Below are 27,673 nucleotides of genomic sequence, written 5' to 3'. Positions count from 1 at the left end.
ACTTTTTGCCTATATCATTGTTGAACATGCCTACTTCTCCCAGTGTATGCTCCTTCTTTCATTTGTGTAGTTTTTTAAGCTTACTTTAGATAGACTTCTTTTTATTTTACTGGTTACCTGTCTGGCCTCAGTTTACTCTGGAAAGAGCTGGCTTGGTGAAGACCACCTGCCTTCGCTACTGCCCAGCTTTTAAACAGAACTTCATCAATTTGGGGACTCTCTTCTGGAAGGAACATAGTCCAAAGGCAATCTTATTCTATCTGGTTTCCTTTGGCCTTGGGTGATGACAGCAAGAACTACTTCCCTTATTGAGCTAGAAATTAGCATAAGAGCCTGAGTATCTCACAGTGGCCCTCCAGATCTCAGGGTAGGTGCCAGTTACCACACCCAATATCAGTGCATCTGACTACCATATCATCAGAGATCTTCACTGCTCCAGAAGGGTAGATGTACCCTTTCTAGTGGAATGTTTGAATCCAAGAGATGAAAACTTTCTGCTAATGAAACAGAATATATTGACCTTATGTTTTCCTTCTGCTTTGTAGAAGAAGAATGAAGTATAAAGCAGAAAGTTTGGAACAATTTGCATTGTGTCAACAGTGGTATTTCTAACTGAGAACAAAAAGTGAGTTGAAAATAAAAATTACCCACCGGGATAATTTTTGCTCACTTTTGTGTGATGGGAACTTTCGCACACAAAAATGGCAGCACGTGGTAAAAAAACTGAGGAAGGATTAGTGACATTAACAGGATTCCTGCTGTAAAAGGGGCTATGAATATTTTAAAGTGCAGATATATACTGGACCTCAACAAGTGGGAAACCCTGGCCTCTGAGCGGCCCGCTTGGAGGCAGGCTGTGCAGCATGGCCTTTCCCAGTTTGAAGAGACACTTGGCCAACAGTCTGAGGCTAAGAGGCAAAGAAGGAAGGCCCATAGCCAGGGAGACAGACCAGGGACAGACTGCACTTGCTCCCAGTGTGGAAGGGTTTATCACTCCCGAATTGGCCTTTTCAGCCACACTAGACGCTGTTCCAGAACCACCATTCAGAGTGCGATACCATAGTCTTTCAAGACTGAAGGTTGCCAACACAAATCTTCATTGAAAACATGTGGAAGTGAGGCACAGTGACCTTTGACCCTAGACCTGGATAGCCCAGTAGAGTATAAGTAGAGTACTAAGAAATAGTTTAAATGTACAATATAAGAGAGCTGCTTGATTTTTAGAAACAAATGCTTAAACAGCTTAAAGGCTACACTGCTATAGCACAAAGGAACACAAAATAGAAGTAAGTTTTAACTGCCTGATTTTATTAAAGGTCTTACTAAAGCACAGAAACACATAGAATAGTGAAAGCCATTTTCAGAACAGGACAAGCTGCTTGAAGAAAAATTATTTTTAGAAGCTGCTAGTTTCACAGAAGTTGAATGCTTCAGAGTTTAGAAAGGGAGTAGGGCAACAAAGATAGATAAAACTCCTGCTTGGCAGGCACACAGGGCTGGCCAAGGTTATCATGCCAGGTGCCAAGACTCTCTTGCTTAGTCCTTCTAAGTTTTCTAAAGAAGGAAAAACACATATGAATATATAGTCTATGCTTTAAAAGTGTAAACAGCATATATATGGTAGTTGTTAGAGGAAAGTCTTAAAAAACCAAAATGCTTGATTTTGGTAAAACTAGACAAAGAGTTTAACATTGCAGAAATCCTTATCTTAACTGGCAAGGATGCTCTTGACAGACACCTGCAGAAGATGAGTTTAGAACATTAGTTAGATACCCAGGGCCATCCTAACCATCCTTAAGAAAGAGTCTTTGTATGAATAGCAACTGAGATAAGGGGGGGAGGGGGCTGGCACAGAGTTGCCTCAAATAGCTTACCTGACATGTAATGTCTGAAGTAATTAGTTTGAAGGTAAATAAGACAAGGGTTTGTTAAACAGAAATCACATACGCAGAGAACGTTTAGTTTGTTTTATGTTAAAATATATAAAAGAGGTCACTTATAAACACCACTATACCCCTTAATAAGTATAATAGAATTAAGACATATAGTATCTTTAAAAAACTGTTAAAAGGAAGTTTAATAGACTCTGGTTCACACAGGGCCCACAGGGATTATACTAAAACCAAGAGAAGAGATAAGATAAGATAAGAGATAAGATAAGAGATTAGATAAGATAGGTGGCAAAAGTAAGGCCATCCTAATTAAGAAGGGTTTGAAAAGAATATATGTCAATAAATAGGTTAGAAGTTCTGCCAAATTAATAATAATAATAATAATACAGGTATTTATATACCGCCTTTCTTGGTCTTTATTCAAGACTTTATTCAAGGCGGTTTACATAGGCAGGCTAATTTAAATCCCTGTAGGGATTTTTACAATTGAAAGAAGGCTCTATCTTTCAAGAGCCACAACAATTCAGATGTTTCCTTCTGATCTGGCCTCCATCCTTCCATGCTCAGAGCAGATGGAAATAGCTCGGCTCAGCTTGCCAGCTGCTTCAAGGTCGCACAGTGCCGGTGGCCTCTTGCTGGCGACCTTGTGGATGTTATCTTCAGGCAAATGGAGGCTCTACCCTCTAGGCCAGACCTCCTGCCCATAGCAGGAACCATTAAGAACCATTAAGGTCTTCACACCCGTGTTTAAGTGTTTGTGTGTTCTCTTTAATGAGGACAGTACGAAAACCCATTTTCTCAAAGATGTCCCTAGTTAGATTGATCAATGTGAGTGAGAGTCAGTGCTGGATAGAATAATTTTACAGCGAACCCTACTGGTTTTGGAAACTTTTGGAAATTGTGTAATTTTGGCAAAGTTTTAGGATGAAAGTTGGTTAGGATTGTGCCCTGAAAGCAATCATTAACAGGAAGCAGGAACTTAATGTTCGCTTTTAGTCTCTCTTCAAGCCTGCAGACTGCCCGCTTGTCTTGCTATCAGCTTTCTGCTTATAGCGTTTCATTAAAGAAAGAGACATTTGCATGAAGCAATAACATGATGAAGATAAACAAAGATTAATGGGTGTAGAGGGTACAGAGATAGGATTCCTTTTTATCTACAGTTTCTGGTATTCACAGGGGGCAGGAATGTACCACCCCCAGATACCATGTACTGTGTCAAACCATCTAGACCAGTGTTTCTCAAACTGTGGGTCGGGACCCACTAGGTGGGTTGCAAGTCAATTCCAGGTGGGTCCCCATTCATTTCAATATTTTATTTTTAATATATTAGATTTGATGCTACCATGATATGTGACTGCATTTGGGGAAATGTTACAGACCTGTACTTTTAACAAGCTACTATGTATATTCTTTTAACAATGATAGTCAATGGGACTTACTCCTGGGTAGGTGTGCTTAGGATTGTCAAAAATTTTCCTGCTTGATGATGTCACTTCCGGTCATGACATCACTTCCAGTGGGTCCTGACAGATTCTCATTCTAAAAAGTGGGTCCCGATGCTAAATGTGTGAGAACCACTGACCTTTCTCTTCTGATTGGCAGCAGGTTCTCAGGTAGGGGCTTTTCTCATCCGGCAACTTCTGTGATTTTTTAACTCAAGACTGAGCCTTGGACTTGCTGAATGCAAGGCATATGTATTACCACTGAATTATGATCCCATCACTGAGCCATTCTTATATTTTCTTCTTAATGCTTAACTGAGCTTTGTCCCCCCCTGTAGTTTTCCTTTGTGCACCAAACACCATGACGTTCACCTGGGTACGCCATACTGGAACAAATGGAAATATGATACTAATGATTTTGGTGCAGTCCCAATTTATTTCAGTGAAGCCTGCACTTGAGAATTTCTGAAGGTTCACAATTTCTTCATTGATTCTGTATTTGTTCCCTCTCTTACCACCTACAGGAGCCTGTTGGATATTTGTGAAAACACCAGCAGCAACATAGCATATCACTATTTTGTTGCTTTTTTTGTTTTCCTCGGCAAAACATCCAATTTCTGCATGTGAAGAGTAGAACTCTGGAACTACTGAAATCAACAGAAATTTGGTTTCAAGAATTCTGTGTCACTGTAGCATTATGCAAAGTTGCCAAAAGCTAATTTTCATTTGAACATTTGAATGGTGTAGGGAGTAACACTGAAGACCTTTATTTGGGATTGTTCAAAATACTCATTAGAGCATTTTACCGTTTTTACTTTACAAGTAAATAATTGCCTTTTGAAACTCTGAATGTGATTTTAATTGTTATTTTTGTTTTGCATTTTCACATTCTCACAGCCAAATGTCTAATAATTACCTGCCATATTTTAAGCAGCTCATTATTCTTGAAGTTAATTAGCCTTTTCCCCACTCATGTTAGTATATTTTACACCAAAGTCGTCAGCACAGGAAAAAAAAAAAAGATATATAACAACACCAATGTACTTGCAGTGTCTATTTTATATTTAACAAATGTTTAGATTTTTATCTAAAAATTCAAAAATATATATTTTTAAAAATCTATTTTTAGATTTAATAAAGGGAAGTATTATTTTTTTTCAAAATAACTTTCTGTTATTGTTGTCCTTTTAGAGTGCTGACTTGGGGACTATGAGATCTGGGATAAAACTTGAACATAGCTATACATTTGAGGATAATTAACGCAACCAATTTTCATGATGCAGCTAAAAGAAAACACAGTTCTGCCCCAGGAGGGCACTTCCTGAAAATCACATTAAAGAATCTGAGGGGTAGTTACTTTGTGATGAATGTTCAGTTTCAAAACTGGTTTTGTGCATTGACTCACCCTAGCGGCATGCTGTTTCGAGGAACTCTTTCCAGGAGCACAGCAGCAGTTTGCACCTCTACAGCTGCCCATAACAAGACTGAACATTTCAGAACGAATGGTCAATTCCAAGGCAAAGATTTAACATTTTGTGGGCCCTATCATGTTCACCTTGAGTCTGCTGACAGTCAAGCTAGGGGAGTTCAATATTTTCACCTCTCCTTAAATGCTTGCAGCATTTCTAGCCACAATCCTATGCAAATTTAACAGGCTTAAGCACTCATAAACTGCAATCTTAACTACACTTTCCTTCTGCAATGGCCCCTGCACATGTCTGATCTTGTCTGATCTTGGAAGCTAAGCAGGGTCAGGCCTGGTTAGTACTTGGATGGGAGACCACTTGGGAATACCAGGTGCTGTAAGCTTATACCATAGTCTTTCGAGACTGAAGGTTGCCAACCATTAGGTCCAGCTGCCAGAGGAATGCACCTTCTGCTGGTGGCAACTGTTTTACAGCACTTGTAAAAGGCACTCAAGTGGTGTGCAGAGTAGTGCGCGTGACCAGAGCCTTCCCACATGCATCAGTGGATTGTCAGCAATGCACTGAGGAAGGTAGGATGGTGGGGGAAGGGGGATGGGATGAGAGGAGGGCGAAATGGGGCAGGGAAGGGAAGAACAAGGCAGCAACGGGACGGGGGGAAAGCACATCGGGTCCAAGAAGGGGACGGATTTGGCTGCAGAGATACCAAAATCCTAGCCTACTTCTGAACCTAAAATCGTGGTGTGGGTCCACAAGGATTTATGCCAGCAAATGTGCACACGCAGATACAAGTAGATGTTTCTGCATTGTGGAGGTTTACCCTTGGGTAAGGAAATAAATGTTGTCTTCCCAACAACTCTTGTGAGGTAAGTGAGGTTGAGATATACTGACTGGCCCAAGGTCACCCAAAGGAGACCTTCATAACTTTCCCCGCAGGATGCAGAGATATCCATTTTGCTATCGCTGCATCAGTAGGGGGAAAAATAGGGTTGGGCTGCAAGTCACTTTGTGATGGCACAAATATTCTGCCACTGTCACTCACTATCAGTGAGTGATATCACTATCAGGCATTGCTATGGAGGTGCAGGCCCCACAGGGGGCGGGGAGTAAAGCACACTTGTGACCAAAACCACTAAAATTGTGATTTGAAAGAATAATAACATCATGTTATATACCATTCAATGCGGAATTTACAGCAGAATACAGTGAAAAAACTGGAGTGACATATCTCTGTTGTATCAAAGGTTATAGCCCAAAACCCAGAAAACAAAAATACACTGAGCCCTATGGATAGTGAAACTGAGCCCTAGCGCGTGTTTACGAGTGAGTAGGCAAACTTGCCTTCGTCCATTGGAAAGGGCAGGCTGAGGGGAATCCATTGACACCTGAATACAGAAGGAAGTCCCTCCCTCCACGCTGACGAATGTATTGAGCCCTATGGAAAGTGAAACTAAGCTACACATTTCAAATTTATTCATGAATAAGCAAACGTGCTTTGGGTCGTGGTTAATTCAGGCAAAGGGGAATGCAAGGCCACCAGAATGGTCCTGATCTGATGAGTCTAGAGTTCAACAAATGGTCCAGAAGGCAACCCCATCCCACGATTAAAATAATAAAACAGGCTTCAGCTGGTATGGTGAATTTTTTTTCTTTTTTAGGCTGGGTGGGTCCTAGTAGTGATCTGGTTTAAATAAAGAACTTAACTTGAACTGGGCACTGGGTAGGGATGATTTGGGGCAGGGATATTGCAGGCAGGCTACAGAGAAAATTCACTTGATGGAACAGGGCTGGCTTCTCCTTATTTAATTATTTATTTTACTTTAATCATTTATATTAATTTGCTTGAGGATGCCACTTCCAGCCATGACCTCACTTCCAGTTGGTCCTGGACAGATTATCATTCTAAAAAGTGGATCCCAATGCTAAAAGTTTGAGAACTGCTGCAATAAGGTGTTAGGAAGGTGACACCCTCAGTGGGATGACACCACGAGTGACCAAAATCACTAAAATTACTGTTTGTAGGAATAATACCATCATGTTATATATCAATTGATGTATCATTTCATGCAGAATGCAGTGAAACAGACCCTGCTAAAACATCTGTGTTCTATCAAAAGGTACAGCCAAAAACCCAGCAGAGGTGGGGCAACACTCTAGCAGTGCATGTAAGGTGGCAGAGGGGGTTACAGTGTTTTGAGGCAAGGAGTGGACCAAACCAGAGGAAAGATGGAGGGTGGGAGGAGGTGGCTATCAACAGCAGTCTGCTTTCCAGATCCTATCCTCCTTTTCTGACCCAGACCCAGCCCCTCCTCTTCTTGGACTAACGACAGCTGTTTTGCTATCCAAGGAGACTGGCAGCCAAGAATTTTTCTTTATCTCTCATTGGCTATCTGATTGCTTCTCCAACCGTAGCATTCAGCATATGCTCCATTGGCACAGCTGGAAACTATGGACTGATGGGGGATAGGATTGGGCTGTTAATTTGTGGCATTTGTATCCTTAGTCCTGGCAAGATAGCTTTTTTTCCCCCCCCCTGAAAAGATTAATTCTGTCCTGGATTAATATAGCGAATCACTCACTGTTCTTTTTCAGTGATTCCATTTTACCTTAGCCTGCAGACTGGAGGTCAACTGAGGAAGCAAGCAATCAACAAACATAGGAAAGCAAACTTCGAAAGCTCCACTGTTTGTGTAAGTCCTCTGTAATTAATCTGACAAAGAGGGATAACAGGTTTATAAAATTATGACATTTTAATTTATTAAAATATTGTAAGTAGGATTTATTCAGAAATATCTAGCCGCTGCATCATAGAATTAAGCATGTAAATCTGCAATAATAATAATGCAGATGATTAAATGCTCCGTAACGGGCTCTTTGTAATTATGTGGGAGTTGTTTTTTTTCCATCAGAAAGTAGTTTGCCGCTGAATGCATCCCTTATCATAAACATGTTGCTGATGGGAGCATCTCAATTTTCCCTTTGAGAAATAGATCAGTGCCACTGCTGCTTTGAAAGCTCTTCTATCAACAAAGGTCAATCGAGAAACATCCTCTTTGCTCCTCTTTGTTTTCTTCCTACAAGTTCCATTGATATATCGGTTTCTAAGGGCCTGATCCAAACCAGGCCTTGGGTTGGCACATGCCCCTTGTGCCGGCCCAAGGTACTTGCAAAAGTGCCATAAAGCACTTTTGCAACAACCTAATTGGGGTTAGGCCGGCACAAGGACATTTGCCAGCCTCCCCATGCCGACACGGGCCCCAGGAGCCAGGAAGGTTGCATCGGCTGAGCTTGGCTGATGCAGTGGTCGGGGGGGGGGACGTGGGGAGGGCAGGGAGGAGGCAGGGAGGAGAGGTTTTGGGGTGGGGGAGGGTGGGCGGCAGTATTATTGGAGGCTGGTGGATGGGGAGTGGGAGGCGGGGCCAGGATCCAGCAGTTATGCCAGATCCTAACCTTGTTCCCAGGCAGCCCAGGGCAGTCCTGGACTGCTCGGATTTGCGCTACTGCTTGAGGTGGCACGGATCCGAGTAGTCCCATTGGGGCTGCTGCAGCTTTACCCGGGGTAAGGGGAAGCGATTCCCCTTGTCCCGGGCTGAGCCACTTGCAGCCCCAATCCTGCTTTGGATGCAGCACAGGCCCGCTGGCCTGCCTGCTCCAGGGCAGGTTTGGATTGTGCCCTTAGTTGGTCCATCAGACACAAACAAATAAAATCTATCCGAAGCACAGTTTGGTCAAAACTGATAAGAGCTTTGGCTCTTCTTGGTCTCTGCTTTCCTTTTTCCATCTTCCTGGATGTATACCAGATACCCTGAATGTCTGAACAATTCCAATGGTGAATTACAAATAGACAGTGAGTGGGAAAACTTTGCACAGCACTTGTCATTGGTTTGTCAGTAGCCTAGGGTCATGGTGAGACACTCACATCATCCATCCATCTATCCATCTACCTACCTACTTACCTATCGCATTTTTATACTGCCCTTCCTCCAAGGAGCTTGGGGTAGTGTACGTGATTCCTTCCCTCATTTTGTCCTCTCAACAACCCTGTGAGGTAGGTGAGGCTGAGAGATACTGACTGGCCCAAGCTCGCCCAAGAAGCTTCATGGCCAAGTGGGATTTGAATCTGGTTCTTCCATTTATTTATTTATTTATTTATTTATTTATTTATTTATTTATTCCTGAACCACTGCATCATCCTGGCTCTCCATAATTTACTATATGCCTATTAATTTGGGCCAAACTGAAACATGGCTTAAAGCCGTCATTGTAACTGCAGAAATTCTCCTCCTATACGTAGCACCTTATTCTTTGAGATCAGTTGAAGATGCTTTCTTCTGGGTTTCTTTACATGAAATGAGGTATTGTGAGGTTTGGGCAGAGTTCCTTAAATCTCCTCAGCAGTATGCACTTTCCCCTATTACATGTATTGAAAAGAAATGTAGAGGAGGCAAGGCCACTTTTTGTTCTTGTTATGTAGAAGGAAGATGAAACAAGATTCAGACCCTCTCCAGTCCTCCAAAATGTGCAGAGGAATCAGGCAATGGAGATGCCAGTGTCAAGGACAAATGATAGTTCACTAATAAGCCAAAGCCAAAATTGGAGATCTATGGTCCTAGCGCAGAACATTCTCAATGATGACACTGCGAGTCTGGAACCTGCAGATCCAGTGATTTTCACCAGGCCGTTTCCCAGATAGAATTTAGCTCACTTTTTTTGCCATGCATTCTCAAGCAATTGCTTTTTGTACTGTTATGTTGTTTGCTGTTGAAGCTTTTATTGTTGGTCTAGTTCAGAGGTGCCCAAACCTTTTGGCAGGAGGGCCTCATCATCTCTCTGACAATGAGTCAGGGGCCAGGAAAAAAATGAATTAATTTAAATTTAAAATTTGAATAAATTTACATAAATGAATTTATTAGAGATGGAATTTATTTGAATGAATGAAGGCCGTGAAGTAGCTCAAGGCCTTTAAAAGGCCTTGCACAAAGCAAGGCTAGCCTTTCCTTCACTGCTGCTGCTGCATCACAGGCATGAAACAGCAAGCAGTGGAGGAAGCCCTCGTCCCATAGCTCAGATAAGACGTTGAACAGTCATCCTCATGCTGAGAGCAGTTGCGTCGGGCCAGCACTGGCTCTAGCAAGTTTCCGGAGGGCCAGAGGCTAATTGAAAACTGGGAGCTCCCCGAGGGCCGGATTGGGAGCCCCCAAGGGCCGCAAGTGGCCCACGGGCCGGGGTTTGGGCACCCCTGGTCAAGTTGTTTGAATGACTGAAAGTGCCCTTTGTGAAAAAACATAAGGAAAATCCTGATTTCCAACCAAAAACAAAACAAAAACAGAGAGAAGGGAAAAGACAGGACTTTGAGAAAAATGAAAATAGGATCCTTTTTTTTAAAGTGCCTGCATTCTGGATGAGTGAACTTCTTAAAGGTTCCTATTAACATTTAAACAGTTGTATCTAATGTCTTGGAGTTAATATTCTTCCAAGTTGAACAGCAGAATACAGTTCACACCATTGCTGTTTCTCCTGCTCTACACTTTTCTGCTCTGCTAGACTAGCAGGGTCAACAGACATTTTCGGTAAAAATATTTTTCATGGGAATGCAGTGTTGATTTGTTTTTTTTCTTATAAGAAACTTCCACTTGGCCTTGAGAATTTCACTTTGGACTTTGAAGGAACTGCTCTGGCCAAAGCAGAAAACAATAGGAGAAAAAGCTGTGACAAAAAAGCTGCTCAGTCAGAGGTCAGAGGTCATGTGATACCACCATAGTCTCTACAAATGTGAATTGAATCTGCTAGGTCAGATTTGCTCACTATCATCTCAGCAGGAAGGATGTTGTACTGATATGTCCCTTAAAGTAAATCATTTGTTAGTAAACACCCAATAATACATGAGACAAGTGGGTTGTAACCCAATGTTATGTAGCCACTGTGCTGACAACACAGGGCCACTGGTGCTACGTCTTGCCAAATCCACCTAGATCCCTCTGGAACTCCCCAGAGCTACACCAGCTCTGTAGCTGGCATAGCACTTTATAGCCAATGGGGATGTACCTGAGCCAGGAAGGTAGTTCAGGATCTAACTAATCCTTTTTTGAATGGGAGCCAAATCTCAACCTCAAGCCCGTCCTCTACCCAGGTGAATTCACTTATATAAACTTATGTAAACTAAATAGGGCTTGGGGAATGGTACCTTGCAGGAAATATTCACTAAACATTGCTAGCAGCTGGTTTCACAGCACCTGTCTAGGCTGCACTCTACCTGGTAGAGCCGACATTGCTGGATACAAGTTCATGAAAAGGAAATGGGAAAAGTTCGCAAGAAATATTGATTAGTATTTGCAATACTAATCAATATTAGTACAAGAACAAGTATTCTTGTTCGCAAGAAATATTGATTAGTAAATGAATACCAGAATCTGCTGGTATTCATTTGCATCTTTTAGATTGTGAGCCCTTTTGGGACAGGGAGCCATTTAGTTATTTGATTTTTCTCTGTAAACCGCTTTGTGAACTTTTAGTTGAAAAGCGGTATATAAATACTGTTAATAATAAATAATAATAATTAGGATGCCAGCCACTGATGAATCCGAACAAGTGAAGTATATGCACAATGATCCAGTAGTTTAGAACATAAGAAGAGCCCTGCTGGATCAGGCCAAAGGCCCATCTAGTCCAGCTTCCTGTATCTCACAGTGGCCCACCAAATGCCCCAGGGAGCACACAGACAACAGACACAACCTGCGTCCTGGTGCCCTCCCCTGCGTCTGGCAACCAGAGGCAGCCTGTCTCTAAAACCAAGAGCTTGCACATACCTACTATGACTTGTAACCCGTAATGAACTTCTCCTCCAGAAATTTGTCCAATCCCCTCTTAAAGGCATCCAGGCAAGATGCCATCACTACATCCTGTGGCAAGGAGTTCCACAAACTAATTACATGCTGGGTAAATAAATATTTTCTTCTCTGTCCTAACTCTCCCAACACTCAACTTTCATGGGTGTTCCCTGGTTCTGGTCTTACATCAGAGGGAAAAGAGCATCTCTCTATCCACTCTGTCCATCCCCTGCATGATTTTGTATGTCTCAATCCTGTCCCCCCTCAGGCGCTTCTTTTTAGACTGAAGAGGCCCAAACAGTGTAGCCTTTCTTCATCGTTTGTGCTCAGGTGGCAGCAGAAGACAGAATTGTTTTCTCCAAGATATACAATTGAATCATCAGGAAATGCTCACTAAGCAGAACACTTAAAAGCAGTGGCAAGAAAAGCTTTAATACAATGAAGAAAAATGTAACATGCCATGGGTGCAGCTTTGTCACAGATAGTACTGCAAATGTGACAAACAGGAGAAGACATCTAGAACAAGGTAATGGCAGGAGGTCACCTTTGAAAAGATAAATGTCTGCAGTGCTCATTTAATGCATCTCTTGGGAATAAAAGAGAAAAGTTTGAAGTTGCAAAAATATTTCTCTGGTTATCATTTTGCTCCAGTTTCACTACAGAGAGGAGTGAATCCAGACTCATTCTATGGAAATTCTCTAGTTGGTGGTTCTGAATGAATAAGACTTGGCTTCTTTTGTGACATTTTTGGAGACATGTCTTATCCAAAGCACCCAACACTGGTTTAAACCAGTGCCTCTAAACTTTTTAGCACCAAGACCCACTTTTAAAAATGACAGTCTGTTGTGACCCACATAGCTGTACTAGACAAAAAGTGATATAGAAAGAAATATTTTATTTAATGATTAATAAAGAATTACTAATAATCGGGATGCTGTGCTCCTGAAGCTGCTAGAGACCTTACATACTATTACATGTGTGTAGCCATTTGATAGACTCTCCCAAGAAATGGAGTTGAAGGAGTGTTCTCGAAAACCTTTACAGTCATTCCAGGGTTCCCGGAAGACTGAGGCTGCAATCCTAACCACACTTTCCTGAGAGTAAGCCCCATTGAACAAAATAGGACTTACTTCTGAGTAGACCTGGTTAGGCTTGCGTCCTGAATTTGAGAGCAAGATGTGCAGTTAGGGACTTCCAAACCAGACAAAATGTTGAAACTGGGTTCACACTTGATCCACAGCATGCCAATTAGTAGAGAAAATAGGAAACTTGTGACATTTTAATTTAGGAGTATGTAGTTTATCACATACCACAGGTTAGCATTCCAGCCATGACAATGGTCTATCAGTCTGGATTTCCCTCCACTGCAATTTTATTCTGAAAACTGCACAAGGGTGCTTGCAATTTTTTTTTTAAACATTTCAGAAACTTTTCACAACCCATCAAAAATTGGCTCGTGATCCACTGGTGGGTCCTGACCCACAGTTTGGGAAACACTGGTTTAAACCATATGTATGCTCAGTATACTGAATGCTTGACAAATTACGGAAAGATTAGTAATGATGTTGATTTTGGAAGAAACTTTAAGTGACATTGATAAATGCTATCAACAAAACTGACAGCATGAAGTAGAGAAGCAAGCTGATCAAACACCAGTTCCATCATGTTTTCTTGCTTATGTTCTCAACCCCACACATAAGGGTACCTGCCTAACTGCTGAAGAAGATGCAGCTGCTATGATAGTGGCATCTAATCATCGCTCCTCAATTGCAACCATCATAATAAATTTTGGAGCTTGAGGTGAATCAAAGACACTGCTTAATAAAGGACTCATAAATGTTCTTACCTAAATAGCAGAACATTTTCCTTCATTTGCAATTGTTCATTTCAAGTTGAGAAATTCTTGGAGTTGTGAAAGGTAGGAAAACTTGTATTTTTCTGTGTGGCTCAGAGTGAAAATGAGGGGGAGTGATGAAACCTAGTAGTTTTAAGGACAAACTAACTACTTTTGGAATTGTTATAAGTGGGGAATATTAATGTGGAAAGCTCATACATCATTGAAGATAGCTTAATCTTTATTAAGCATGTGCTGTTTAAAAGAAAAGAGCTTAGGGCTGCAATCCTATATTCACTAACACAATGGTTTGGAATTGATTCAAGTAGCGGGATTGGAAAAACAGCTTGTACAGTTGTATCTTGGCATCCATAAAGATTCTGTTCTCAGAACCCCTGCAGATGCCAAAACCCATGGATAATCAAATCTGCGGGTCAGGGCATACTAACCCTCCACTGTGCTCCAGTCACATGCTCCAGTTGTTTTCGGAGACCCTTCTGAAGGCCAGGGAGGCCATGCGTGGAGGCCTTTTGAGGCTTCCAGAATGCCAAATGCTTCCAGAATTCCGAAAATCAACACTTCTGGTTTTTTGCCAAAAACCGGAAGCGCCGGGTTTTGGCCTTCCAGAGACCTCTGAAGGCCTCCTGAGGGTTGGGGAGGATGCACACAGCCTCCCTGACCCTCAGAAGGGCCTCCAAACACAAGCTGAGCACAGTTTCAGCCATGTTCAGAAGGTTACAGGTCAGGCAAACCCATGGATTCAGGACCCATGGTGAAGTAAAACCACCGGTCCTGAATCTGTGGATATGCAGGCAAGACCTGTATGCTCTAACCCAATTCTGAGGTTGATTGGTGGGAGCATCATCCATGTCTAGTCCTTAATCAGCACTTTGGTTGTCATTGTTGGCAACCTTCAGTCTCGAAAGACTATGGTATCGCGCTCTGAATGGTGGTTCTGGAACAGCGTCTAGTGTGGCTGAAAAGGCTGATTCGGGAGTGACAATCCCTTCCACACTGGGAGCAAGTGCAGTCTGTCCCTGGTCTGTCTCCCTGGCTATGGGCCTTCCTTCTTTGCCTCTTTGCCTCAGTCTGTTGGCCAAGTGTCTCTTCAAACTGGGAGAGGCCATGCTGCACAGCCTGCCTCCAAGCGGGCCGCTCAGAGACCAGGGTTTCCCACTTGTTGAGGTCCATCCCTAAGGCCTTCAGATTCCTCTTGCAGATGTCCTTGTATCGCAGCTGTGGTCTACCTGTAGGGCACTTTCCTTGCACGAGTTCTCCATAGAGGAGATCCTTTGGGATCCGGCCATCATCCATTCTCACAACATGACCGAGCCAACGCAGGCGTCTCTGTTTCAGCAGTGCATACATGCTAGGGATTCCAGCTCGTTCCAGGACTGTGTTGTTAGGAACTTTGTCCTAACAACATCCTCGGTGATGCCGAGGATGCATCGGAGGCAGCGCATGTGGTTACTTTGGTTGTAACCTGCAAGAAAACCATTTAAACAGTTATGTGCACACAGTTTCATCAAGTCGAGTTTGCAATTATAAAGAAAATACTGGCTTGAGGAATGAACACTTTGGACGAGATACATCATATCATCGAAATGTGTCTGGTTTCAGAAAGCAGATTGCCCACACAGACACACTCTGAGAGTTCCAAGCCCTTTCCTCATTATAATGTAGACCATCAGAACATGTTTTCTCAATTTATATTTTACACAGACCAAGGTTCATTAATGTATCCGCTTGACAGGAGCTAGTAAATTGCTAAACCATGCTGACCTTACTGCCACCAACCATCGCATGTGAAAAGAGAACTTAAAAAAAAAAAAAAAAAGGCAGGAGGAGGATAAATTTCCCTTTCAGGAGATTACCTTCATTTAAATGTTCACTAAATTATGTAATTAGGTTCAGGCAATATTCTCAAATGTTTAATTTAGCAGTTATCCTACAGCCTATTAATTATGTCATCTGGTCAATTCCGGTCCTTTCAAGTGCCTTCATGAAAGCATTGGTGAAATCAGAAGAATGTCTGTTTCGTTTTGTAGAAATAAAAGCTTGATCTTGTGACAAGACCTCTTTTCCCTTTGCCGTGTGTGTTGCTTTGCTCTCCTACCTACCCATGGATTCTGGGAAGACTCTCACCCACTAATATTGATGAACTGGAATATTTAGAGCTCATCCTCCAGGGCAAAAAGTGCTCATTGACTAATGTGCTCTTATAAAATTAGAGTGCAAGATGATCACAAAGCACAATATACTGTTTTAGGGTGAAATCCAGAGTAGTATTCATTTAGGGCACAAGCCTAACCAGGTCTACTTAGAAGTAAGTCCTATTTTTTTCAGTGGGGCTTACTCTCAGGAAAGTGTGGTTAGGATTGCAGCCTTAGTACTATCCTTAATATTTATTAATATTAATATTCCTTACTTATAATTGTGCCCATTTAAGTTAGGCTGGGCAGAACTGGAAAAAGCCTCCCCTGCCTCTAACATGAAATGGGGAGGATGATATTTCTTCTGGTTTATCTTCTCTGTAACCTGAATCTGACTGTGCACAAAATTTGTGGATGACTATCTGCTGTCTCCTCCCCACTTTCCCCATCCTTCTTTCAAGGCTCTTCTGTGCTTCTTTGGTGAAGTCCAGTATGATGTGGTGTCACTTGACACCAGATAATCTGGTCACAAACTGGTCACAATTTTTTTTGCATTTCCTGGATGAAAATTACAAATCTTGACTGCTCATAAAGTTTACCCTTCCCAACCTCCTCCTATCCAACATGCATCCTTAATGTGCAATTAACATGAAATGATATTAAAATGTGCCTTTTTTAACTGAGGCAGGAGACATTTTGAAATTTGAACACACATTGTAATGCAGGATCTCACTTTTGAATCTGGTACTTTCTTAATGCCTTCCCATGTTATCTACTAGAGGTAGGGAGTAGCTGGAAAGACCATCCTCCAGCATGAAAAATGCATGCTTACAAAATGTCTCCAAGAGTGCTGATTATTAAGTGCACAATCGTTGAAGACCACCACAACCTGTATCTTCACATGCTCTAGAAATGTGTCCTCTTCAAACTGCCTTGGCAGTCAATTCTACAATGGGAGTTGCCCTGCTGGTCAGATACCAATTCTTAGGTCCAACTGGAACTTTGCTTTGAGGAGAAAAATGAAGGTAGTTTCATTTGGAACAGAAAAGCATGTAGACCAATGTTTCTCAACCAGTGGTACAGGTACCACCAGTGCTACTTGAGGTGGTGTCTGATGGTACTCATGGGACCCCTGGACATCTGTCGCCTGGCAGCAAGACCATTGACACAATATGACAAACAGCAGGAGGAGGCTTGGCAGGCAAAGCTCCAAAGTGTGCTTTTTGCAGGGTTGAGAAAGCCCTCTTGTCCACCCCGAGCCTCTTATTGCTGTTTGCCGCTTTGCATCTGGTCTCCTAATGTAGACATAACTGATAATAACCAGTTAACAGCTTACTTTTGGTGGTATTTCCAATAGGTGGACCGTGCTAAGTGGTAAAGCAAGGGATAAATGTTGAGAAATGCTGATACAGACCATAATATTGTAGACCAGGGGTGCCCAAACCCCGGCCCTGGGGCCACTTGTGGCCCTCGAGGCCTCTCAGTGCGGCCCTCAGGGAGCTCCCAGTCTCCAATAAGCCGCTGGCCCTCCAGAGATTTGTTGGACTGGTCCGACGCAACTGCTCTCAGCATGAGGGTGACTATTTGACCTCTCGCATGAGCTGTGGGATGACAGCTCCCTCCACAGCTTGCTGTTTCACATCTGTGATGCAGCAGCGGCAGCAAAGGAAAGGCCAGCCTTGCTTTGTGCAAGGCCTTCTATAGGCCTTGAGCTATTGCAAGACCTTCATTCATTTATATAAGTTCATCTTTAATATATCAATTTATGTAAACTTATTCAAATTTTAAATGTAAATTAATTCTTTTTTTCCCAGCCCCTGACACAGTGTCAGGGAGATGATGTGGCCCTCCTGCCAAAAACGTTGGACACCCCTGATGTAGACCATAACAGCCCAATTCTATCCACACTTTCCTGGGAGTAAGCCCCATTGACACTAATGGGACCTGAGTAGACATGCATAGGACTGGGCTGTAAGACCAGCAAAACTGAGGGTCAGAAAAACATAATTTTTTATTTTATTTACGACGGCTTTATATGAATCTGTGGTGCTGATTCAAAAAATGGCATCGGTTTTTCCCCAGCACCTCTAGTTTTGGAAATACGACATAGCCTCATTGGTGAACGGTTCAAGCAGCTTCCTCATAAGGAATCCTATGCTATGGCTTCCTCCCGAGGAAGCTGTTTGAACCATTCACTTACAAGGCTATGTCATATCTCTGAACCTAGACATAATAGAACAATTTTTTGGAATCAGCACCCCAAATATAGGAATAGGTCTAACTTAAAAGTTAAGTTACTGTCTTAAGACAGTAAAATGTGCATTGGCCTGGGTAATCAAAGCTCTCTGGCTAATTAAAAATCAAACTACAATTAAGAACTCAACAAGAAGTGGAGAAGCTGCAACTCAGCTGTGAAGCGCATGCTTTGCTGCAGAAAGTCCTGGTTTCAATCCAGTCAGGGCTGGGTAACCCATACAGAATGGCTACCAGTCAGTGTCAACAACACTGAACTAGATGGACCAATGACTCATTATAAGGCCGCTTCCTATGCTCATAAGGATGCTCACTTTCAGCATTACTGCAGCATTCTTGCACTCTCTCAGCCTTTAGTATCTTCCATTATTGTTCTCATAATTCAAAATGGATTATGAGTTGGTAAACAGACGTTCACTGAATCGCCTTTCTGTGTACTATATCCTTTGCTAGCAGGTGGTTGCATGCAAAATTTCAGGCACTTCTTGGGGTCTCAACAACAACAACTTAGCGCTGTCAGGGAGCTAAATTGCATTGTTATCTCCAGCTGACTGGAGGGATGGCTAACAAATCAGTCAATCTATATCTGTTCTACAAAGATGATCAGGATGATAGAGCACCCTTCATCGTAAATGGCTTTACAAACTGAAATTGATACTTGCTGATGGCCTCGTTTCAGATGCAGAGCCTGTGCCATGTGCAAGAGGGATGAATCACCCGATTAAATACTAGGCATCAGGACTATTTGACCCAATGCAATTAGTTGGAATGCTGGACGTTGCCAACCTGAGTCAAACCTTTGGTCCATCTACTATGCAGCACAATCCTATACACCTGAGATTCCAAAACTCCCTGGGGCATCGCGAAGCACTCAATGGGGCATTGTGGGATGTTCACTGCCCAGCAGGGAGATGGTGACGCAACCCTGCAAGTGGTGGCAGGAGGCTCAGCATGGCGGGGAGGGAGTTTCTCCTTATCAGGCAGAGTAACAAGTATCAGGCAGAGTTCCAAGATGGCGGCACATGTATTTTTTAATTAGATTATTGTTTACCCTGCACATTCCTGATCTTGTCTGATCTTGGAAGCTAAGCAGGGTCAGGCCTGGTTAGTACTTGGATGGGAGACTGCTTGGGAACACCGGGTGCTGTAGGCTTATACCATAGTCTTTCGAGACTGAAGGTTGCCAACCACCATAAAGTTATTTATTGCTGAGCGCCATACAAGCCCAGATATACAGCCGACAAGGGCTATTCACTATGAAAAGATTGCATTCTGAGACTGGGAGTCTCGGGTTACAGCATTCCAGCCGAGATTGCCAGATTGCCGAGGCCTGAGTGGATCATCTTACCAGCTGAGAAGCAACAAAGACGGCATAGAGAGAGAAAACAGAATGAGGCCGCAGAGCTGGGATCTGGGTGAGATTAAACAGATCTCTGTTCAAGCCGGCACTGCCTAGTCTCTTTGTGTCAAATGTTAGATCCCTCTCAAACAAGATAGAGGAGCTGGAACTTATTCTCTCTATGCAGAAAAATATAAGGGACTGTTGTGCCATGGTTTTTACAGAGACGTGGCTTGATCCTTCCATTCCAGAGGAGGCTATTGAGTTACCAGGTCGCCTAGCACATCGAGCGGATAGGACTGCAGACTCAGGAAAGAGCAAAGGAGGGGGGCTCTGTGTTTACATAAATAACAACTAGAGCACAAACGCCACAATAATGGATACACATTGTTCTCCTGACCTGGAGTATATGGCTGTTAAATGCCGCCCCTTCTATCTGCCTCGTGAGTTTACTGTGGTTATAATTACTGCAGTTTATATACCTCCTGCTGCAAATACTGCTCTAGCTATGAACTATCTGCTAACTGCTATTAGTAAACAACAACGGGCCCACCCAGATGGAGTGTATGTAATTGCAGGTGACTTCAATCAAGCTAATTTAAAGACTGTCCTCCCTAAGCTTAATCAACATGTACAAAGTCCCACTAGAGGGCAAAATACCTTAGATCATGTGTATGGTAATATTGTGAATGGGTATAGGACTATACCTTTGCCCCAGCTGGGACAATCTGACCATATATCTCTGTTTTTGATACCATCATACAGACCGCTTGTCAATAGAATTAGGCCTGTTGTCAGAAAAATACAACAGTGGTCAGAAGATGCATTGGAGTAACTTCGGGATTGCTTCAGGCTTACTGATTGGACATTATTTGCGGAGGACAATATCGACATCTATACCTCGACTGTACTGTTCTATATCAAAAGCTGCATGGACACTGTCACTACCACCAGACAAATACGGGTGTTTCCTAATAATAAGCCCTGGGTCACCTGAGATGTGTGTCTTATGATAAGAGCCCGGAATACTGCTTTCTATTCTGGAAACACACTACAGTACAGTGAGGCCAGAGCTAACTTAAAAAAAGGCATCAGGGATGCAAAGACCATGTACAGGTGGAGGATCGAGCAGCATTTTGAAAGTTCGGATACCCTCCGGGTATGGCAGGGTGTGTGACAACTTACTGGACAGAATTATAAAAATAGTAGTGATTCCATGGCAGAGCAGCTTAATCAGTTTTTTGGCCGGTTTGAGAAGGAGATAGCAGCCACCAACATTCCAGCTGCAGCCACTGATGGTCAGTCACTTGTCCTGCAGCCTGATGATGTGAGATGGGTTTTACAGAATATTAACGTCCGGAAAGCAGCTGGCCCAGATGGAATTCTGGGACGGGTCCTTAAAGACTGCGCTGCAGAGCTGACTGAAGTTTTTACAAATATTTTCAATTTATCTCTGTCACAGTGCTCTGTCTCTACTTGCTTGAAGACATCTGATATAGTGCCAGTTCCTAAGCAGACAGTAGTTGCTTCTCTCAATGATTATCGACCTGTAACTTTGGTAATTATGAAGTGTTTTGAGAGGCTGGTGTTGAAACATATTAAGTCTGGTCTTCCACCCACCTTGGATCCTTGTCAATTTGCATACAGGAGTAATAGGTCGACTGATGATGCCATCTCTATTGTTTTACATACAGTACTGTGTCATTTGGAACAACGGGGTACATATGTACAGCTGTTATTTGTGGATTATCGTTCTGCTTTTGACACCATTCTACCTAGCAGGCTGTTTTTTAAAATGACTAGGTTGGCAGGACATTTGTCTGTGGATAAAGGACTTTTTGACAAATAGGCCACAGTCAGTTAGAATGGGCTCTTATCATTCGTCCACTCTGATATTAAATACAGCAGCTCCCCAAGGCTGTGTGCTGAGCCCCTTCCTCTATTCCCCGTATACACATGATTGTACCCCATTACATAACACCAATGAAATTATAACATTTGCAGACGATACTACAGTGGTGGGGCTTGTTAGCGAGAATGATGAGTCTGTTTATAGGAAGAAGATACAGGAGTTGTTATTGTGGCGCAAAGAAAATAATCTTTCACTTAACATCAAAAAACTAAAGTACTTATAATTGACTTCCGGAAAAAGAGGGATGTACACACGCCATTATACATAAATCGTGAGGAGGTGGAGAGGGTTGCTAGTTTCAAATTCCTAGGTATTTACATCACAGAGGACCTCTCATTGACTTTTAACACCAGCATGTTGATTAAAAAGGCACAAAAGTGGTTATATTTTCTGAGGAAGCTTGGGAGGTTAAATTTGTTACAGCAGCTGCTTGTGTCTTACTATCGTTGCGCCACTGAGAGTGTCCTAACCTATTATAACTTGGTGTGGTAGAGAAATTGCTCTGCAGGGGACAAAGTAGCTCTGCAGAGAATTATTAAGATCGTGCAGCACATCATCAACCTTCATCTACCAGCTTTGGAGGACATCTATACATCTTGCTGTCTGCAGAAGTCACATAGTAGTCTGAGAGACCCCTTCCATCCAGCTCGTAAGTTCTTTGAACTGTTGCCTTTGGGTAGATGATACAGAACAATTAGAGCACGCACCACACGACTCCTGAACAGTTTTTATCCCACAGTCATAATTACGTTGAATAAGGCGATATAGTTGTTACCATGCTCCTGGGCATTATGGTCTGTTATATGTTTTTATATTATGATGCATGTTGTATAGAATGTGTGGGTGAGTGTGTAGAGTGTGATTGTTGGAATTGTTGTATATATTTATGCTTGTATCTCACAGGTGCATAAATTTCATTGTGCTGTAGCACAATGACAATAAAGTTACTACTACTACTACTACTACTACTACTACTACTACTACCGGAATGCGACTTCAAGGACGGAGCATGCAACCCAGCAGAGAATACACAGACATGGCAGATTTCCACCACCAATTAAGTCTGTATTTACAAATATTTACAGCAGCACAGCAAAGAGGATACAGCAAATAGCACACCACACATAACTTTCCACCACCACAAACGACCCACAAATGAGGGCTCTCACAGCCTTCCTTATAAGGATCTGTGAGCCAATCAGGATGGGTACTGCATCATCCTCTTATCTCATCCTGTCTTGTGAGGCATGATCTCATCCCTGTGATTGCATCAGCCAAGTGATTGCATCAGCCACATACATTACAGTGCATTGTGGACCCTTTGTCATGATGACTCAGGACTTTACGCACTGGCTGCATGGAATACATTAGGCCCTGCCTTATTCAGGCCTGCAAATTCTGTCTGGGTTATGTTCCAACCCTGACACAGGCAGAGCTTCCACACATGGTTTATACATGCATAGAAAATCCCTCCTCCCTATCCAGAGCTTCTTACCACCATTTGTAGGGTAGCTGCAGGCCTCTGAACCTGGAAGTGAGTGACTGTGGTGTCACTGCATCATACAAAATGCATCATCACTCTTTACTTCTGGGTTCCAAGCACTGGGGAAGGGCACTGCCAGCCAGATAAGTTTGGGAAGTACTGCTATACACATCTAATAAGAAGGAAGTCTCACTCTGTGCAATGGAGTTTAGGACTGCAGTCTTTGTATTCTCAACACTGTCAGGCAGCGTCTGTCCAGGGTTATTGACTGGGGACTTTTTCCAGCCCTGCCCTGAACCTTGGATTTTCTGCATGCAAAGCAGGTGTTTACAACCAAGCTACAAACCCTCCCTAAATGTTTCTCCTATGGATTTATTTTGCTGCCAAAATAGAAGCAGTAGCTTGTTATACAAAAGTGAAGTTTCATCCTACACTTGTCCTGTGCTCCAACTGGGTTTTTGTTTCCCATTCCTGGTCAATCACTGTTCCTAAATCAATTACTTTTTTTTTTTTTTTAAGCCTTCTTGAAATGTTGCCAGTGCGACAACATTTCACAGCTTCATCATTGTTCATCAGGGTTCAGCTCCCTTTCTAGGAAGTAGAAATTTGGACGTGGGTAGATACATCTTGTCTGTGGCACACAGACAAGGCAATACAGGTGCATCTACACTTAAGCACTTTATAGTACCCAGCCTGCCATCTCACATACGGCAGCTGCTGATGTATTTTTTGAAAGGTTAATAGAAAAAAGAAATTATAGGCTGACAATATTTTAATACACATTTAGCCAAAAGAACAAACATCATTTTGGCTTTTAAATCGGTGGAAGATGCAGAGTAAATAAGTAAAGCATATAGCAGAGACAACAGCCTTTAGCAATGTGCACTGGAGTGGAGGACTCTCAATGATCCTTGGTATATGAGAACAGGGAGTGTTTCAGGTTTATTCTCATTTGCATTTAGCTAGCAAAATGTGCTTAAAATCTTGGAAGCTCCCAAAAAACAGGCATCCCCCTGTATCTGTGGGGGTTCCGTTCTTGCCCCCCAGTGGATGCATATACAGGGGAACCCTATCCCAGCCCTGCCCCCCACTCCCCACCCACCTGCACTTGGGGCTGCCCACCGCCCGCCCTCCCCTCTCCCTGAAACACTTCCCTCCTGCCTCCTCCCCGCCTCCCCTCCGCCCACTCCAGAGTCTTGCATCCGCAAAGCTTGGCCAACGCAAGACTCAGAGCCTCCGTCGGCACAGAGGCTTATTCTAACCTCTGCAGGCTAGCATGCCTTTGTGCACCAGCCTAGCTGACTCACAAGGAGGCGGCCCTCCTGGGCTGGCACAAGGGACTTGCGCCGGCCCAAGTGCAGCTAAGGATTGCGCTGTAACTGAATTAACAGTTTCTGCTTCCTGTTAAAGTTCAGTCCGTCTCCCTCCAGAGTGCAGGCTGGTTGCCTGCAGCATGTTGTATTCTTCGGTGGAGCAAGAATATTGCTCGGTTCAGCAAGAAACGCCCAAGCTTTCAGCACTACTAAACAAAAATGAAGGTGATGTAATGGGCACATGGGAGTCCACAGATCTGCAGGTAACTGAATCCACAGATACCAGATCCGAGGATGGGGGGATGCCTGTACTTCAACCTTGTTCCTTCCAATGGAGTACAACCTCCAAAACCAGTACCACATCTTGTGTGGCTTCCTGGCTCTCATCCAATTCATTACCAACTGCAGACACTGATTTAGCACCTCCATAGTATCGCTTGAAGCCGATGAATGAAGACACAGAGTTGGATGTTATCTGCATATTGATGATGCTTCAGTCCAAATCTCTGAAGGACTCATTCAACAGTTTCATGTAGATGTTAACCAGTATGGTGGGACGTAATAGAACCCTGTAGCATACAATAGCATAATTACCATAATTAGCTTAGAGCACCCCAGCAACACTGTCTGAAAATGGACATCAAGGTGGATAGGAAACCAATTAAAGACATTGCCCCCAATTCCCAACCCTAATAGCCTGTCCAGGTGGCTGATGGGAACTGAAAGCTGATGAGAGGTCCAGAAGAATATCAGGGTATGAAATAGGACAGAGACATCCTCTTACTCTGCTATGATACAGTATTAATAACATGCTGTTTCCAGCACTGGGGATGATGTGCTGTGTAGAATAAACTACTGGCCCTCAGTGAACCTGAAAATTCCAAGCAACAAATAATAACTAGGTATTAGTTATTATCCAAAGATCTGACTGACTTCTACCATTTAAAATTCATGTTCTTTTCATCAAAACATGCCGCAAGGACTGAACCAGCCTAACACACACCTGCTCAATCTATTCTTGGATCCTACCCGCTACCTTTCGGGTTTGACCGAAACTTCCCCTTTCCTTACTTTCTGCCTAGGGCTTTTCCTCTCACTTCAGGAATAAAAACAAGACTATCTGCTGCAACAGCAAGGCTGAGCTTGTATCTATAGCTATATATTTTACAACTTGAAAATCTAAAAATAATAAGATTGGCATTTTCATACCCTTCAAATTGAGATAGGGGGATAGAAATGTAGCAAAACATGATTTAATTTCCAGTTTCCTTGCCCTCCTCCCCCATCATGCAACTTTTATATACTTGGGGGGAAAAAACACAGAATTTTTGCCCTGAAAAACTAGACTCAAAATTGAATTATCAACATTATAAGAGTGATAGTTTTCTTTTCCTTATATTACAACCAGTTAAAAAAGCCAGACTTACTTGAATGATAGTTGAAAACTTGGAATATCTTTGAGGACTCAAGCCTACACAGCCTCCCACCCCATGGTTATAATCTCAGTGGGAAGACAGGAAAATAAAATCCTTGACTGTATGACTTACTTGGGCATTGTGGAAATATAAAAATGGCCCATGAAATAGAAGCTGCAAACATGTTGCCTGTTCGATGGCTACTATGGGACAATTTATAGGATGCCATGGGTGGAAAAATCTTCTCAAAATACATATCATTCTATTGCAAAGAAGTACATCAGTTGCTACTCCCTTTCAAAATATTTTTAACAACTTACTTGAATGTACACCTCTTTTATCATTATTATTATTATTATTATTATTATTATTATTATTATTATTATTATTATTATTTTGAACAGGTGCAATGAAAAACAACTCTTGATTCAGCACTTTTTAAAATCCCTTACTATACAAAGATTGATCATAGCAATTTCTTCCACATAAAAAGAATCCTCCAGATAAGCTTGTTTTCAACACCCAGGGCTATAACCGCACTACAGACCAAAAACTAATATTTTGCTTGCAGTGCTGAATGGGTAGCTACCAGGCTCAAAAGAGTTGTAATCATAGGGGTGGGGGAGAAAGGAGAGAGAGAGAGAAAGACAGCTCCTGGTTTTATCAGTTTCAAAGAGGGAGAAAAGAGAGCTCCACCTAAGTTTATTTTAGATAGCAGAGGACATCAGTCTTTTCATTCTGTATATTTGAGGAAAGGCAACATCAACCACAAAAAGAGATATCAATTTAGAACAGGCCTTCATATTCTGGAAGACAAATACACAGTTATGAGGAACTATAAGACTACATATTTCAAACAAAACGGTTGCAGAGGGATTTCAAAGAGGAAAGTTGCTTGACGGTTTCAGGTGTGTATAGATAGTAGTTTGTTTTTAGAGAGAGATCTGAAGGCTGTACTCTGCATCTATCAATGTTCATCAGTCCATCAGCTGCAGTTGATCGGAGCATGGTGGTTGAAGAAGGAGAGGAGATTAGGGCTGGCATCAAAGGGTGGCATGATGCAGTGCCTGCTGATGACTGGCATAGTGCAGTCATCTTTAGTCAATAGTTTCCCCTCCTCTTTAGTGAATGTATGGTCAATAGTTCCCCCCCATCTAGCTTAAGTGTAAGTTTAGCTAGTTCCAGTTATTGAACCTTTCTTTTGCCACCAAAATAATTCACTTGGTACACCTTTCCCCTTACCTCCTCTAATGGTCAGTGCAAGGCCCAGCAACCATCTTCCATCTTGTGTGCCTGTCAGCCATCTTCTGCATGTCTCCTCATCCCTGGAAGCTGTCTGCACTCTCTCTGAACTGTTCCCATGAGAAGCAAAAGTAGTTGGATTCAAACCAAAGATCTCAGTCAGTGCACCTACTCAATGTCATGAGAATGGGAAGATAAGATGCATGCCTACCTCAAAGTTCCAGGCTATTAATTTAGCTGTACTTGCTAGATAGCCCCTTTCCCTAACGATGGGAACATCTCTTGTTGATATCAGCCTGGCCAATTATCCACTACACATGTCTGATAAGATGTCTCCCAATGATGAAACCTGGAACATAGGCCATTTTGTTATCAATTAGCCTATTTCTGGCCAAGTAGCCTATATAAGACCCTGTTTCCAGCCACTGCATTGCTCTTGGACCTTGTTGCACACTGGAAGACTGTGTTACCATAGGGCCACCTGAAAGCTGTAAACCTATGCCTAGAAGTGCTCCTGTTAGTTGATGCTGTTGTGTTGTAGCCAAATAGAGCTCTTTTATGACATCCTTGGACTAGACTTGCTTCTTCGTCAGATCCAAAAGAATCTGTAGCCCTAGCTCAGCAGCCACAGGCAAAACACCTTCTTTGTCTTTTGCCCTGGCAACTCCCACAGGTGTCATGATGTGTTATACTTTGGGAAAATGGGCCACTTTATTAATACACTGAGGAATAAGAAGAGGGTCTGGTTAAGGGTCTCTGCACCCCTTAACTGCCTTCCCTTATCTCTTTGGAGGAGATGAGAAACACAACATTCTCCCAGGAGGCACTGCCACCTGACTCATGTCTGGGGGCACGAAATGCCACCCCAGCTTCTTGAAGCCCACTCTTGGGTCAAGGTAGTCAAATTGTTCCGCATCATACCAAGCCAGGCAGCCTTGGAAATGGACTTCCCCATTCAAGCTCATGGGAACATCGCCTGCATTCCTTAGCCTGAGAGGTTCTTTAGACTGGCACTGTTCCCCATGATTCTTGCTGACCTCACGGAGCACAGGAAATCCCTACTTCTCATCTCAGTCCTATACTATTCCTGCCAGTGTGCCCGCCCCCCACTCCCCCCCCCCCCGGCTAAACCCAAATAGCCTGG

This window comes from Tiliqua scincoides, chromosome 2, assembly GCF_035046505.1.
Source record: "Tiliqua scincoides isolate rTilSci1 chromosome 2, rTilSci1.hap2, whole genome shotgun sequence".
Taxonomy (NCBI): Eukaryota; Metazoa; Chordata; class Lepidosauria; order Squamata; family Scincidae; genus Tiliqua; species Tiliqua scincoides.
This window is presented reverse-complemented; position numbering follows the sequence as displayed.